Source organism: Stylophora pistillata, chromosome 5, assembly GCF_964205215.1.
Source record: "Stylophora pistillata chromosome 5, jaStyPist1.2, whole genome shotgun sequence".
Classification (NCBI taxonomy): Eukaryota; Metazoa; Cnidaria; class Anthozoa; order Scleractinia; family Pocilloporidae; genus Stylophora; species Stylophora pistillata.
The window spans coordinates 4,538,304-4,550,091 of NC_142523.1; the positions used below are offsets into that span (position 1 = coordinate 4,538,304).

Here is an 11,788-nt window from a genome sequence, read left to right on the forward strand (position 1 = left end):
CTTTGCTGTATACAAAGTCTTTGATAAAAAAAAAAAGAGTGATTCGAAACTTTCTGACTGATTTACGAGTAATTTACTAGGAGAGGTTGCACATCCACCCGCTAGAATAATCTCATTAAAAAACTCATTAATAATTCATGAGCTGATTAGCCTATCACACGAGGCAAATCGATCACTTGTATGAACCTTTATAGCCGGTATAGAATAATCATTCTGAAAAGCCCGGAGAGGGTTTTGATTTCGGTCTCGGGAAAAATCGGGGTACAATTCATAAACAACTAAATCATAAGTTATTCCCCAAAAGGCAGCATACAAAAACATTAACCGCAGTAAACAACAACGTTTATTTTCCTGATAAATTCTTATTAGAACAGAAATTCGTTCTTTTACAGTTTCCCATTGTTCACAAAATTAATTGTGCAGTTTTGAAAACTCTCAACTTCAACTCTAAATCCTATTTCCTCCGAGTTGGCTTCTTGAATTCTTCTTGAACTTTGCCACTCGTCAAAAATTTTGTAAGCCCACTTTGTGGCATACTGAGTAGCCCTTGGAACACAACTATCCAAGTAATCTTTCTCTTGCTTCGCATTTTTTGGTTCTCGAAACACGCGTTTGGGCGGTATTTCAAGGAAAAGCTTTCTGAACGTTAACAGCAGCCGAACAAGGAGCACTTTTCCCCTCTTTATGTAATTAACTTTTAATGCATTCAAATCACGTTTATAAAAATCCCTAGAAAGGCACGGGTTTTTGAAGCTATTTAATGCATTCATATAACGTTTGGAAAAATCCCTAGAGAGGCACGTGTCTTTGAAGATATTTAAAAAACTCGCAGCACGTGTTTCATCGAGTCTAAAAACACTGCTGCTCGTTTTTAAACAGTAGATAAATAGCTTTATTTACAAGCCGGAAGTAGTGTTTCACCCCTGAGAGATCCAAGCCAACCGGAAGTTCTTTCAGCGCACCCTTGAGAGTTTGTAACGCAACACGCTAATGCTAAATGCGCTTCCGACTGTTTCGTGAAAACTGATATCCTTCCCAGAGATAAATAATGGCCAGTTTTTTTTTTATTCTAAAACGCGGCCATGCCCTAAACTTTGTTTCTTTTATAACTTCAAGTCCCGAAAGCATCACGTAGTTCGCGGTTACTGACTGCTCATTCGGAGAGCAGCTCTACAAAATACTGCAGCCGCAGCAGCACTTCTCTGGGGGTAGTCTGGAGCATACACTTTGGGATCATGACCGTCGAACCAGAGGCGACTTGATTGCTCCTTCCATTGGTAAGCAACTTCAGACACGGCTACTGCTCGTAGCTGTTGGCGCTGAAAACAAAGACATGTCCAAAGCTAATTAGTGGGGCGCGAATATTGGGACGCTAAGAAAAGTTGTACAAACCACACAGAGTGGACGGCAGCAAGAATCTTTCCTTTAAATAATTTACTACTGTTATTACTGTTGCAAGCGTATTCCACGTCTATTTGCGATTTATTTTGCTGAGATGTGTTACTATTTGTTAACCCAAAGATGGCGGACTAGAGTTATTAAGTGACCTGGTGTTACCACCGCAGAACCCTAGTTTCTTTTTTGTTTTTGTTCTCTTTTTATGGATTGGACATTTGCTTTGATATTACATGAGTTGTGAAATGAGAAAGCTGTAACCCGGATGAAAAAGCACATGTTTTGGAGTAGAGAAGAGGGTTTTTTTTTGGCTTTGTAAAACACTGGCAGAGTTTCGGAATAAATTGTGGTAAACAAGTTACAAATGATGTCGATTTGAAGTCTCGGCAACACCTGATTTAATAAATTTTCTGATTAAAGATCTATCTACCTTCATAAGAATGCTCTTGGCATGCCACTTGGTGCTGTGTTCGTCTACCAGCCTCTTTGAGCCCATGTTTACTTGCTGGTCAAAAAAGGTCTGGATGGGCCACACCTTAATGAGAATCACAGAGAACATGGGTGTAGTTTAGTAAGAACGAGAAGGCGAAAGAGATAAAGTCATGAGTAATCCAGGATCGTATTAATTTTGCTTTACTCTTCTTTGTGATTGGTACAAAAAAAAACTCGCACTACTCAACCAATCGGATGCAAAACTAAAACCAGTCACGACCTGTTCGTCTGCATTTTCCCGCGCTTTAGGCGGTTTGCCTGTTTTTACTTTGATTTCTCATTGGCTCACGATTCAGGTAGTTTCTCGTTCTTCAATCTCCCCAAAGCTCTTTCTCACATTTCCCTTTGGCTAACTTTGCTGTTGCATTTACAAATCTGGTCACTTGCGTTTTCCCGCGCTTTAGACAAATTTGTTGTTTTTATCTTAGGTTCTTATTGGCTGATTGTGATATTTCCTTCAATCTGATTGGCTGTTATGATTACTTTGCTTTTGGTTTGAAAACTCAATCGAATAGCGCGCTATGTTTATGTCCGACGAAGAGTCTATTGGTAAGAAAAGAAAAAGACTCACCCCTGGTAGTTCTTGCTTAAATATTTCAGTTCCTTACGAATCAACGATGAGTTCAGCGGGCAACTAATCTGACTTTTCGATGGTTAAAATTCCATATCTTCGGATTTCAAAAGGAATCGAGTCCCAAACCTTTGCATTTCACGAGGTCTTCCTGATCTTCGGGTTTCAAGCTCGGATGGTAACCGGAACGCAAACCCTTGGAATTTCGAAATCTAAAATCTAGATTTCGAGTCCTTGTGCGGGGACTCGGATGTTTTTGGTTTCCTCCACGTTCGTGACCAAACAAATAGCTTCGTTCCGCTTCATGGTTCAAAAGATTTTAGCATCGCATGTCAACGTACCCTTCCACGTCCACAACACTTGTCACAGCGCTTGTATCCCACAGCTATACAATCATGGCACGGCTGGGAATAAAAGTGAGATGAAACAACATGAAAAGAAGAATAAGGAGAATAATGTGATGGTTAGAGACCTCTCTTACATTGACCCTGGGGGCATGTTGGCTTAAAATGTTAAATTTATTAGAGATTGACTCCAAGTTCTGCAGTCAAGCATCGCTATAGGCTCCCTATTTTTTGTATTGTTGACCAAGCGTGTGATCACGATGGTTGGATATTGGTCAAGTTCGTTTTGCGTTTCCCTGCATAGTTCCCTGAACAGGTGCATTGTTTTGCCTTTTTCCTTCTCTTTTTGCGCGAATCATCCTAATTCAATTAATGTACATCATGGAGAAGAAGGAAAGGAAAGGGGTGGGGCTATATAATAAGTTGTATTCTTAAACCTTTGCACCCTAATATCAGTATGCATATTCTCCATGCTGTTCTCTATACACTTCTTAAGGTGCTGACAAGGAGAATTTGTTTAACAATCAAGAGCTTCTTTAGTTGGTGATCATTTTCTTTATTCTCCTGACCTCAATGTGATGTTATAGCAAAGTTTATTTCAAGGTTTTAGTGTAACACAACCGTGACAGTGTAAGTCATGCAATCATCAAAAAGTTATCACAAAATATAAATAAATAATACAAAATTTCCACGGGCTCGGACTTCGCAAATTCAAGGTTTACTATTCTGATTCAAAGAGCTATGTGTGGTACTATTGCAACGTACTGCTAAATGATCTTTTCACACGAATAAAACGAACTATCGACCTCAAAACATAGCTCCTTAACTGTGGCAGTCATTGTCGTCCACGGAAACAACATGCATGACAGCTGATTACGTGACCTGACAAGTTTCCATTTATCACGTGATAAATGATAAATTATCGCGCGATAATTTCCATTTATCGCGCGATAATTTCCATTTATCGCGCGATAATTCCATTTATCGCGCGATAATCTCCTTTTATCACGCGATAATCTTCATTTATCGCGCCATAATTTTTCATTTATCGCGCAATAATTTCCATTTAACGCGCGATAATCTATCATTTATTGCGCGATAAAAAAAAATGTGTCATGTCTGCTATGGGCCACCGTACTTCTGGGATAAGGACGATAAACTGTAGGTCTTGTCTCCAGTCGCATCAGTCTCTGTGATGGTTAGTTGAGGACATTAGAGAACTCTCATACTTCTTGCAAAGAGCAGGGGAGATAACTCCTAGAGGTGTGTTCTGGCCTTGTTATACAGGCACCCCATTCAAACCAGCTTGAATGCTAGACTAGGCCAGCCTGCCTGAATTACGCAAGTGAATTAATAAATGGATACAGTCTTTGAATTTTAAGGTCAGCCAATAGACAGCACTGTTAATGGACCTGCCCCACCTCCATGGAGCATTCCTGCCCTGTTCCCTCAGTTGTTTAATGACTTTGCAACCAATATTGAAGTTCCTCACACCACAACCATCGAGGTATGTACATTATTTTTTGTTAGGTGACAGTGCCCTTTTTTAACCTTTTTACCCCTCAGAGTGACTAACGTCTAATTTCTCCTTACACTGTCCCCCCTGAATCACATATAAAGGTCAGGAGAATAAAGGAAATGAACACCAATCAAAAACGCTCTTGATTGTTAAACAAATCTCCTCGTCAACGCCTCAGGAAATGTACAGAGAACAGAATGGAGAATATGCATACTGATCTTAGGGTGCAAAAGTTGAGAATACAACTTACTGTATAGCTAGCCTCTCCCTCCCCCCCTCTCCTCCAGAGATGAAGATGAATTGAATTGGGATGATTTGCGCTAAAAAGGAAGGGAAAAAAAGGCAAAATATTACACGTTTTAAGCGGGTTATGCATGAAAACACCAAACGAACTTGACTAATATCCAGCCATCTTGATCACATGCTTGGTCAGCAATGCGAAAAATAGGGAGCCTCTAACGATGCTTGACTGCAGAACTTCAAGTCCCATCAGGTGAAGTCCCATCCATCAGATGAATTTAACTCTTTACGCTAACATGCCCCCAGGGTCAAATGTGGGAGAGTTCCGTAACTGTCAGTTTATTCAGCATGGACAATTTGTTATTAAATGAGTTTGGTTTTATTCTGATCTCGTATTCATGTTGTTTCATTTCATTTTTCTTTCCAGCCGTGTCATGATTGCATGGCTGGGGGGTACAAGCACTGTTACAAGTGTTGTGGATCTGGGAGGGTACGTTAATGTCAAAATCTTTAGTTTCATATTCGTTCAATGAAGAACGATGTTATTTGTTTGCTCACAGACATGAAGGAAACCAAAAACATCCGAGTACCGCTCAAGGAATCGATTTGTAGATCTTGGAAATGGAAATTCTTAGATTTCGCGTTCCAATGACCATCCGAAATCCAAAGATCAGGGAGACCTCGTGAAATCTGAAGATCTGGGACTCGATTTCTTTTAAAATCCGAAGATTTGGGACTCGATTTCTTTTGAAATCCGAAGATCTGGAATTTGATCAGCCGTGAAATCCGAAGATAGGCGATTTGATTCGTCGTGAAATCCGAAGATATGGGATTTGTTTCCTCGTTAAATCCGAAGATAGTTGATTTATTGATTTATTTAGTTATGTTTTTCGTTTTTCAGGTGTAATGGTTCTGGTCTCGTGGAAGGAATGCAGAAGTATGAACAGTCTATTAACTGCATGGACAGAGTTTGGAAAACGTGAGTGTACAGCTGTCTTGGTTTTCATTGGTTTGGCGTGTTTGTTTGTTTGTTTGGTTTTCACAATACAGTCGAACCTGAACAAACTGCCACCTCTCTCAATGGCTGCCTTTCCACAACGGCCACTTTTTTGGTCCTGTCGGGCTGTCCATACATTCATTTAACCTCTCTACAATGGCCACTTCTTCACAACGGCCACTTTCTTCTGTCCTCAAGGTGGCCGTTGTGGATAGGTTTAACTGTATCTACAACAAAATCAGTCAGACACAGCTCTTGTAGATTTTAAAGAGAGGTGGACAAATCTTGTTACGCTATCTACATTTCCATTCCTTCCAAAGAAAAAGAGCTTTTAAAAATCTTTTTCGATTGCAGTTGTGAGGTTTGTAATGGTCACGGCTGAATAAAGTGTGGGACGTGTTTGGGACAAGCTCAATCAAAAAACTTTCATTTCGCTGACTGTAAAATGGTAAATTAGTGAAGCCATACACATTTATAAACTTCACCATGTTCTATCAAGTGAGGTGTGTGAACTTTAAAGCCCATATTCCAAATCTACTTAGCGAGCGTTGAGATTTCCTGATAGATTCCAACACGTATAACTCAAATGAGACGAAAGCCAAGTTGCTCAGGAAGGAAAAATCTTCCAAAACAGCGCAATTCAAGTAACTGCATAATAATCAGCCCTTTTCACCGATGCGGCAACTCGAACAATAGTGAAAGCAACAATCATCATGCTTCATTAACTGCTAAACAAAAGCCTATTCCTACAGGTATTACGCAACGTAATATCTTCCATAATCAAGCCAGAAATAGTCTCTTAAGGCCAGCTCTTTATCTTATTAAGCCTACAAATACGACAGAACTTACCACCAAATCTCAACTACCAAGCTTTTTGCAAGCAAATGTAAGGTCTCTGCCAGCAAAAACCGATGAACTTGCCTTACTGTTGACTCAACGAAACATCTCGATCGCTGCAATAAGTGAATCTTGGCTTCATGGAAATATACAAAGTACCCTGATCTCTATCCCTGATTATACTTTATACCGCCATGATCGATCCTGTGGTCGTGGTGGTGGCGTCTGCGCCTTTGTATTGTCGGGCATCCCCTGCGAGCGCCGGTCTGATTTGGAAAATCCACATATTGAATGTCTTTGGCAGTGGCTTAGACCACATCGACTTCGCAGATCAATTACTGGCATTATCATGGGCGTTTTTTACATTCCTCCGGACAGCAACGCCCAAGATCAACGTAACGCCACAAACTATTTAATCAAAACATTGGACTCTGTTCGTAGTGAACATCCTGACTGTGGGATAGCATTGTTTGGTGATTTTAACAACCTGGATATTTCAGATCTACTCAACAACCGCAACTTAACTCAATTAGTTGACCAACCAACAAGGGGTTCTGCAATTTTGGACTTGATGATCACAAACATGCATTCTTACTATAGTAAACCGACAGTTTTGGCTCCTATCGGCACCTCTGATCACAATGCCCTTGTTTGGCATCCCAACCACCACCATCCTACTAATCATCCACCCAAAGCAACACGTCGACTACGTCGCTTCCCACGCTCAGGACTTGATGCCTTTGGAAGATGGTTAACCTCCCAGGTTTGGCTTACTGATTCTTCTAACATCATAACAGCCTCTACATTCACATCAAATATTTCTCAAGCTATTGACTGTTTCTTCCCGGAGCGAACTGTGAAACTTCATCACAGGACAAGCCGTGGATGACGGCTTCTGTTAAACACCTAATATTAGAGCGTCAAGCTGCCTATCATAGTGGTGATCTCCATTTATGGCGTATTTACCGTGACAAGGTGCGAACATCTATTACACAAAGAAAGAAACAATTCTACTCGGAGAAAATCCAACACCTAAAAACAACAGACTCTCGAAAATGGTGGAACTACGTTAACAGAGCCTCTGATAGATCCTGTTCATCAGCTACCTCTACTAACAGTTTTGTTATCGATGGAGTGACTAAATCTCCTAACGAGCTGGTTAATGACTTAAATAAGTTCTTCCTTTCTGTAAATGAGGACATTCCTGCTTTAGATCCATGCCAACTCCCAGCCTACTTACCATGCTCTGAGAGAGCACCGTTCATCAGCCCACCACAAGTGTGTCAAAAACTGCTCAAGCTAAATCCATCTAAAGCTACAGGGCCAGATAAGATCCCTGCACGTATCCTTAGAGAATTCGCTTTTGAGTTTGCTGACCCAGTTGCAAACCTGTTTAACTCAAGTTTAGCTTTGGGTATTGTTCCAGACATCTGGAAGGCTGCGAACATAACACCTGTTCCCAAAGAGCCTGTACCGAGATCCCTCAGTGACTTCCGGCCTATCTCACTCACGCCATGCCTCTCTAAAGTATTAGAGGAATTCCTCGCATGCTGGGTCCTCGAAGATATCAAGAGTAAAATTGATCCACGCCAGTTTGGTTTCTTGAAAGGCACATCTACAACCCTGTGTCTCATGGATATGCTCCACGAATGGCTATCTAGCCTTGATACCCCTGGTAACACTTTGCGTATTTGTATGCTGGACTTCAGTAAAGCCTTCGATAGGATAAATCTCAACATCCTAATGCTCAAACTTATTAACTTAGGGGTACGTAGGTCTTTATTACTTTGGATTTGTAGTTTTGTATCCAATAGAAGACAACGAGTCAAGATTATTGATTCCTTCTCTGACTGGTCGTATGTAAACGCTGGGGTCCCACAAGGGACCAAATTGGGTCCGATACTATTTTTAGTTATGGTGAATGAGCTTACTCCAACCAGTTCATTCTGGAAGTACGTTGATGACCTAACCATTGCTGAAGTTCTACCTCGAGAAGGTTCATCAACTATCCAAACCACCTTGGATGATATAACTACCTGGTGTTCTTCAAATTACATGAGATTGAACCCAAAAAAGTGCAAAGAACTCAGAATATGCTTCCTACGTAACCCTCCCACTCTATCACAGTTGACTATTAATAACACCTCAATCGAAGTGGTAGAAAGTCACAAGCTCCTAGGAGTGCTCATTCAGGATGATCTAAAATGGGGTAGTCACATTCTTAGCATTACAAAGAAAGCTGCTCAGCGACTTTATATCCTTCGTGTCCTGCGCCGCAATGGCCTTCCACACAAGGATTTACTTAGTGTCTATACTGCTCTAATACGTTCTGTTTTGGAGTACGCATGCCCGGTATGGCATTCTAGCCTTCCATCTTACCTTGTGGACAATTTAGAACAGATACAAAGAAGAGCTTTCAGGATAATCGAACCACTAATTTCTTACAGAACTGCATGTAATGTTTTGAATTACCCCACACTGGAAGAAAATAGGGAACGTCTATGCCTCGAACAGTTCGAGAAAATTAAAAACTCACAGTTGTCATCATTAATTCCACAGAAAAGACTAGACGCACACGGCCGCCAGCTGCGCTCCAGCAATAACTTGACTCTTTTTAAATGCAGGACAAAACGATTTCAAATAAGTTTTTTTCCCGCAATGACGTCAAAGCTTAATGAATTATCGCAATAGACTTGTATCACATTTGTAATAACTTGTTAACAGAATCTTGTGAGCCGGTAACCCAGTCCCCCGGCAAAATTTTTTATTTATATAGTCTCATTTAATTTGTAAATATTTTTTGTAATTTCTTGTGAATATGGAGTATTTCATTTTAGTGCCGAATTCATATCTAATAAACCATTACCATTAAACCATTACCATTACAGATCACTTCACCCGGGAACAAGTCGCTGACTAGTTCTTATACCCTTTTCCCGAGGAGTAATCTGTTCGTACGTGTGAGCAATCACCCGCGATTCGTCCAAAAGATTTGTTTTAATCAAATGGATGAGAACTGTAATAGCCTGCTTTCAGGCAGTACTTTGTGTTTTCAAGCATGAGGCGAGAGAAAAACCCTTCCCCCTCCCCCCTGCTTTGTCCTTTTCCCAGATCTTCCACCCGTCCAATATGACGACCGAGTATTAATCTGCAAGTAGGCTGAAAGTGTAGCTGACTCTTTAAGCTATTAAAATTATCCCAATAATCATAATATTCATCGTCGTCATCATTATTGTTATTGTTATTCTTCTCATTATTATTCTTATTGTTATTGTCATCATTATTTCTATTTATTTCAAAGGGAGAACCATGTGTCTTAATCATGTCGTGGAGAGAACAGATCAGTTGCCTGCCGAGCTCATCGTTAATTCCCAAGGAACTGAAATATTTAAGCAAGAACTACCTAGGGTGAGTTTTTCTCTTTTCTTATCAATAGACTAATCGTCTGACACAAACATAGTGCGCTATTCAATTGACTTTCCAAACCAAAAGCAAAGTAATCACAGCAACCAATCAAAGTAAAGGAAATATCACAAGCAGCCAATCAGAGCCTAAGATAAAAGCAACAAATTTGTCTAAACCGCGGGAAAACGCGAGTGAGCAGATTTGTAAATGCAACAGCAAAGTTAGCAAAAGGGAAATGTGAGAAAGAGCTTTGGGGAGATTGAAGAACGAGAAAAGTGCCTGAATCGTGAGCCAATGAGAAATCAAAGTAAAAACAAGCAAACCGCCTAAAGCGCGGAAAAACGCGAGCGAACAAGTCGTGATTGGTTTAGTTTTGCATCCGATTGGTTGAGTAGTGCGAGTTTCTTTGTACCAATCACAGAGAAGAGTAAAGCAAAATTAATACGATCCTGGATTACTTATGACACAATTGAAAACTGTCTTTTTCTCTTTCACCTTCTCGTTCTCACTAAACTACAACCATGTTCTCTGATTCTCATTAAGGTGTGGCCCATTACGACCTTCTTGACCAGCAAGTGAACATTGGCTCGTAGAGGCTGGTAGACGAACACAGTACCGAGTGGCCTGCCAAGAGCATTCTTAAGCGGGTAGATAGGTCTTTTATCAAATAATTTCTAAACCAGGTCACATCAATAACTCTAATCCGCCATCTTTGGGTAAACAAGTAAGAACACATCTCAGCAAAGTAAATCGCAAATACATATGGAATACGCTCACAACAGCAATAACAGTAGTAAATTATGTAAAGAAAAGGTTCTTGCTGCCGTCCACTCTGCGTGGTTTGTACAGCTCTTTCTTCCTAACGTCGCAGCATACGTGCCCCACTAATAACCTATGAATGTTTTTGTCTTCAGCGTCAACAACTGCGAGCATTACCCGTGTCTGAAGTTGCCTACTAATGGAAGGAGCAATCTAGTCGCTTCTGGGTCTACGGTCATGATCATAAAGTGTATGCTCCAGACTACCCCCAGAGGTGCTGCTGCGGCTGCAGTATTTTGTAGAGCTGCTCTCCGAATGAGCAATCAGTAACCGCGAATCATGTGATGCTTTCGGGACTTTGAAATTATAAAGGAGACGAAGTTTAGGGCATAGCCGCGTTTTACAAAAGGAACTGGCCATTATTTATCTCTGGGAAGGATTTTGGTTGTCTCGCGATAGAATTTACCCGATCCAATATTCTAATAATCACTCCTCCATTAGCAGTCAATTATCTCTAGTCCCCACTTTTGTATTCTGTTGGCAACGACTGATTCCCCCTCCCTTCCCCTTGAACACCTCGTACTACCCCCCTAAAAAAAATTAATATTAACTCATAGAGTTCTTCATAGTATATATGAAATACATAATCATGCTCTCCATTGCTATAGATGTAGATTTGTGAATTCTGCAGTTCAATTAACTGCTGTTTTCTCTTTGTTAAAGAAAGACAGCATATTACTCTAGGTCCTTTAGCTGCCATGCATATGTCTGGTGCAAATCCATCGCATCTCTAATTTGACAGTTTACCGTTATCAGTAGCTTATACAGATTTGCTTTGAATGTTTTTTGTAGTTAAGTAGAAGTGAAAGCTACATTCATCTTAGGCAACATCCGTAATAGTAAAACGTGCGAAGTAATCTTGTCCTGGAGCCGAGTGGAAGTAACGCGCAGGCACATCCTCTCCCCACCCCGCTCAGAGCTTTTTTGCGACACCACACCTCGCTTAATGCTCCCCGCGGCTCAGGTATCTCCCTTTAAATGAATTTTAGATAGTGTTTATTAGGTTTCCATCACTATGTTACCTATATTACATAATTCCACACTGCCGTAAAAACTTTGCTAAGTGTTTTATTCATAGACTTTAAAACAGATCATTAGACGCTATTGAAATGTCGACTCGAGCTTGCTTGGGGATTTTTTGTGTAATAAATAGGCGTAAAATGACCGAT

At 40.5% G+C, this 11,788-nt stretch overlaps 1 pseudogene; it reads left to right on the top strand.

Annotated features, from left to right (window-relative positions):
• The first annotated feature begins 3,967 nt into the window (after positions 1-3,967).
• LOC148729915 (protein SSUH2 homolog) lies at positions 3,968-11,353 on the top strand (annotated as a pseudogene).
• Positions 11,354-11,788: the final 435 nt, after the last annotated feature.